The sequence below is a fragment of the Artemia franciscana genome, chromosome 2 (assembly GCF_032884065.1).
Source record: "Artemia franciscana chromosome 2, ASM3288406v1, whole genome shotgun sequence".
Classification (NCBI taxonomy): Eukaryota; Metazoa; Arthropoda; class Branchiopoda; order Anostraca; family Artemiidae; genus Artemia; species Artemia franciscana.
Window position 1 is genome coordinate 64320231 of NC_088864.1, and position 6000 is coordinate 64326230.

The following is a 6000-nucleotide window of genomic DNA, read 5'->3' on the forward strand; positions in this document are numbered from 1 at the left end:
TCTGATTGCTCTGGGGAGTTGAAATTTTCAGATACATAAGTACTCGAACTTTCAACCACGCTGAACATAGTGGCTATCTCAAAATTTCCATCAGGTACATTTCGGGAAAATATGACATAAAGGGGGGGGATAGCTGCATCTTGATTACTTTTACTCTTAAAAATGGAACCACAACTTCCAATTACCGATCCAGTGAGCCCCACTGAAGTTTATACGATCCCCCTTTCCATAAGAAAAACCTTGTATGCCCCAGGGCACATCTTACAACCCTCACCTGAGGGCTACAGGGGAGGTTGACATCCTCAAAGACATAATTTCCAGACCTTTCAACCACGCTGAGCAAATGGGCTGTCCCAGAGTTTTAATTGGATCTGTTTGGTGAAATGATTCGCTTTCAACTATTCAAAAGGGCACTTGAGCTTCCGATTACCAGTCCAATAAGCCCCCTCGGAAGTTTATACAATAACCCTTTAAAAAGAACTTTGTGCCCCCAGGAAATAACTTACAATCCTCACAATGAGGGCTGTGAGGGTGGAGGGGTCGTCCTCCTCAAAGGCCTAATTTTCGGACTCTTCAATTACGTTGAAAATGGCTGTCTCAAAATTTTAATTGGATATATTTGGGAATGATTGGCCTGGGGATCGGGCTGTTTGTCCCTTGGTGTCTTTTGACTGTTAAAGGGGGCAATAGCACTCTCAATTTCCAATTGAATGGGTCTTTTTTGAAGTTTCCACGACAGTTTATTCTATACCAAGTGCCCTACATTGTGCCCATATTGCTCTATGCTTAGGCTTTTGCCTATTGTGTTGCCTTTGATTACATACACAAAATTCATAAAGTCATATGCCCCCCTTCAAGCATTAAAACCCAGCAAATTTGATTTATTTTTGAAAAAGCCGTAAACGCCCTTAAAAAGTCGTTGGGGAGGGGACAGGTCCCCTAATATACAAGTAGTATCCCTCCTGTGAGTTTAAGTGCAGCCCTATCCTCTAAACTTGTCTTCTATAGTGGTATAAGATCATAAAGAAAGTTTAATGGCGATTCCACCTATACTGTAATCTATATAACCAAAGTGATAAATGGCGTTATTGTTAACTAAAGATACAGACATTTTTTTTAGCTTCTAAGCGGCCTTTTTCACTTTTTTTTATGCAATTTATGTCTGAATCCTGAATCAAACGCGCGACCCAAGATTCCTTATAGTTAAAGATAGATAGATAGATAGTTTATTTTAGCCCACCATCAGAGCAGCAACATGGCGGAGTATAAAGAAAAAAAAATAAAAATAAAAAAAAGAAAAAGAAAAGGCAAAAAACAATACTTCAAGATTAAACGATTAGATTGCATTCACTACATACATTCATAGCTCATTTATGACGTGCAACGGCAGATAATCATAAAGGTGCTCAAGGGCACCTTTTCTAGCATTAGTTTCCTGCTCTGCCACAGATTCACGGGGATCTGGAATTTGATACTTATTCAAAAGAAATGAGTTTCTCTCGAATAGCGGTATGCGTATCAAAAACTTCAAATATCTACAAACTTAAGTCTCAAACTGAGTCAGACCTAACTTTTAGTCTCCATGTTTCTGTGAACCATTCCCAAAGCGGGGAAAGATAAAGGTCACGTGGTAATGCCACTGCTCTGTACATCCTCGCCAAAATTTGCCGATTTTAAGAATACTTCAGCGGGGCTAGTTTAGCATAGCTCACTCGCAGGTTAGACACAAGGGTATCAAGGCAAAGAATTCTTGTAGATTTCTTATCTCGGCCGAACAGAAGACCTAAATATTTGAGCGAAGAAAACGGTGCGATAATAGCACCATCTACGGATACTTTTGGTGCTGGTGCCTCTTGTTTCGCAGAGCTGAAAACCAGAAATTCAGTTTTCTGACCATTAACTTGTAGACCAATAGCGCTATAACCAGATACAAGCTCATCTAAATTATCCTGTAGTACGCTCAATGAGAAACTCAACATAAGTAAATCATCAGCATAGCTTATTAAACTCAAATCACAAGTATCAAATCTTAGTCCGTAAGAAATTTGTTTTGTAACCTTAGCTCAACGTGTTAAATAATATCGGACTTAAGATGGAACCTTGTCGAAGTCCTCTCTTTAGTTTAACTGGCTCACTGAGTTTTTCAAGCCCAAGTTTCACTCTTATATAGCTATTAGAGTACCATAATTGATAACATAGCTACTATATGGGCGTTCAAACCGGCATCTAGCAAGGTCTGGAACACAGCAGACTGGATTACTGAATCAAATGCAGCGGAAATGTCAACACTGCATATATGTACGGATAACTCAAGTGAATCAGCCTTGACAAGAATACGCTTCAGAAGTCTATGGGCCAAAGCACAGATGAGATGTTTTCGAAACCCAAACTGCCTGAAGTCTATCACACACTTCGATATAACTTTGCGAAGGACCAATTTTTCCAGCACCTTGCTCAATATACTTGAGACCGTAATCGGCCTGTAGCCTCCACGCTCATTTGCGTTTTTTCCTTTCTTCAAGATGTTTGTAACGACTACGGTATAAAACGATTTGGGGACGGTGGCACTATCTATACACATCTGAAAAAGTAGTTGCATATGCTGGATCAAAAGCGGTTAACCATTGCGCAGATGATTACCACTGACACCATCAAGACCTGGAGCCTTGTTAACTTTTAACTGGCGAACAGCCCTCAAAACATCATTCACAGATATAAAAAAAAATAATTTCTCTTTTTCAACAGTAAATCAAAACGCGATTTAAGCGATTCATCATATTCCTTTTCCAAGGGAGTATCTTTAGACCCAAAGATTTTCGAGTAATGTCTTAACCACTGTTCCTCTGGTATCATGACACATGGCCTGGACTGCACTTTGCTACTTTTGAATTTTTTCCACATATTTTGTGGGTCATGGATAGCCTCTTCCGAAGCAGTTTCTGCTTCCTTCACTTTCAGCTCATCCACACATGCTTTGTATTCTCTTTTTTTTTACGAAAGAGATTGAAGACAGTGCCGGTTCTCGGCCTGCCGGAGTCGCGCCACACAGAATACCACATCTTAGACCTCCATTTGGCATGCTTCACGTAAGGATGGTCACTCCATCCTCTTTTCCTTGTACCTTTCCTAATAACTGCACTAGGCACGGCTGCAGACTCGGCAAGTTTTAGCGCGTGAGTAATTTCAGCACAGTATGTATTGAGTGCAATCTTGTCATCGCACCCATGGACAAAAAGCTGGAACGAGACTTTTATTTTGTCCAAAATTTCGTCACACGTCGACTGGTACAGACTGAGGTTAATCTTTTTCCACTCGCGTCTTTCTGTATAATCTGGCCTTTTTTATTTCACATCGTGACTAAAAGGAACATTACACTTAAGACCAAGATGATCACTTGCGGTATGCTCTGAATCCACATGTACAGGTGAGGGAATAGAAAAGTTAGAAAACATGTGATCAATATTACTTGTGCTTCCTGAATTGTGAATGAACGTAAAGTTTTGGTCTTTAATATATGGAGAACAGTCACTTGGAATACATGCCATAAGAACGTTCTGTAACTTTCTTTTCGAGAAGGGGTCACACTGGAAGTCACCGCAGACTAAAAAACGCGAGCTTCCCAGCCTATGGAGTAGCCTTCCAATTCGACCGCAAGCCTCAGCATACCGTTTTTCACTACGATCAGTGTTTCTGTTAATTGGTAGGTATACATTGATTAGCGTGAAAGCACTTGGGCCTGGAAACTTGACTGCTATATAGAAATCGCACGACTCAAGTTTACGACAGTCTTTGCTCTCGTCAATGAATATTGCAAGTCCACCACTAGGTCAGCCTCTGGCGCTAGAGCGCTTAGCCTCATGAATGTGCACGGATTTATTAGGAACCGACTGAAAGTGCCCAACGTTATCGGTAGTTAACAAGTGTTCTTGGACGCAAACAATATTATAAGCGAGGCACAAGTTCTTGACGTAGTCCAATTTGGCAGCATTATGGCCGTAAACATTGCGGCAAAATATAGACAGTTCATTCATTTTCTTGTTTGAGGAGAAACTTTCTGCATTGCTCGTCAGAATGCTGGGCACAGGAGACTAAAGCTAGGGTGGATATTATTAGTATCAGGGCACAAAGCGCATTTCAATGTTTGGGAATCGCAAGAGCTTTCTCTACTGTTCTCGTGGGGTCCAGTACATCTGGAGCATCGCATGCTATTGGACAATCTTTAAAAAGATGATCAAATGACTGACACTTGAAGCATCGTTTTGGAATTCGTCTGAATGGGAGGACTTTGATGTGAGTATAATCAATGAAAAACCCATATTTGACTGCTGTATTTCGGGAGTCAGCGTCACTAAAGGTAAGTTTGATTGTCTCAGATTGACCATATCGCTTGGCACCGACTAATTTGGAGTTAACAGAGAGAATATCATCATGTGTTGTAATAAGTGGCACAAACTTGGTGACCGCGAAGAACTTTCCCTCACGAAAAGACGCACTTATATCAGGGGAGGACTTGAGGGAGTTAGTGAGAGTAGTCGACGACTTGGGGCTGTTCATGTACGCAACCAGGCCGGATTTAGTCTGTTGAATATGATCAATGCCTCCATCAATAGCGTGTCTTTCGACAAACTGCTTCTGCTTGGAACAGGAATCTATTTCTGAGGTAGGTACATTGCTGAAGAAAACCCGGTGTAAAGATTTCTCGGGCTGAGGGAGACGAGGCCAATCATTCTGAGACGGAAGGATAGACTTACACAGTTCCATAACACTGTCAATCATATCCGTGCGTTCGTTAACTTTCACGCACGATGTTGTAAAAGTGTCTTGTGGAATTTTCGTTACTTCAGATAATTTCCAGATGGTGAAGCGGGTCTTAAACTCTTAGAGTGAGCTCAGTAATTTCACAGTATCATACATGTCACTGGCTAGGGTTTCCCTCGAAGCTTGACTATGTCTTTCTGTCACATACAGCTCCCCAAAACTATCAGCTATCTCGTTCATTTTTTCGCGGTTTTCACGGATAGTATCTCCCGTAAAAATAAATTCACCGCTGTATTCACTGCTGCATCTTTTGTTACGCTGTCTTGATATCGCAGCGCCATTTCTATAAAGTTCAATACTGGCGCATAAACATAACTGTGGCCAGCCATTTTTACGTCACTACCGTAACTATTCTGCAATCAGTTCACTAGCAATCACAAGTCGTTACCCGTAGGGCAGGTTAATAATAATCCAAGAATGTCTAATTTAAGTGCACGCGCCGAGTGCTGAATGAATACGAAGACACGTTATTCGACTGGGCCAACATGTCGTTAATGATATTATGTTCTTAGGAATACATTCTAGTCAATTAATGTATGGTATCCGGGACGCTGGACAACTGATGTTAAGGGTCACAATATCATAACAAGTTGCCGATTTCAACTTGAATCGATTTCTCAATTGGATTTTTGGTAAAAGGTATCAGTGATCTACTTTCGGCTCCTTTTTTGGCATTATTTCGAGGATATGCATATCCTCAATCCCAATTACACAACATGCACCTATGTCTCTTAGAAAACACTCCCTATTAAGTAAAACGCAAACCCTATTACGTAGGTGTGCTATACGTGTGCGCTATAGTATTGTGTAAGACCCAATAACGTATGGAGTGACTAGTAGCTCTAATAGTTTACCCCCTATCTGGATTCTTAAAACTGGAAGTCCATCACTATTGTTAATATACTAAAAATGCTCAGACTTTCATGAATAAATACATATTAAATTGACAATTTACATACAAGAGTTTTTTGTCAGTAGTTTTGGCTATTATGGTGATTTTATTTCTTTTTTTGTTGATGCTAAAACAATTCGCACCGTTCAAAATTATTGTCAATATAACAGAAATGGCGTTCTAGCCCTGAAAAAGCATAGGAGGTGTTAGACCAGCTCTTGTTTGTGGTAGTTTCTGTTCGTGTTAAGCTTGAATTTTTGTATACGAAGTAGTTTCTGTTCGTTTTAAGT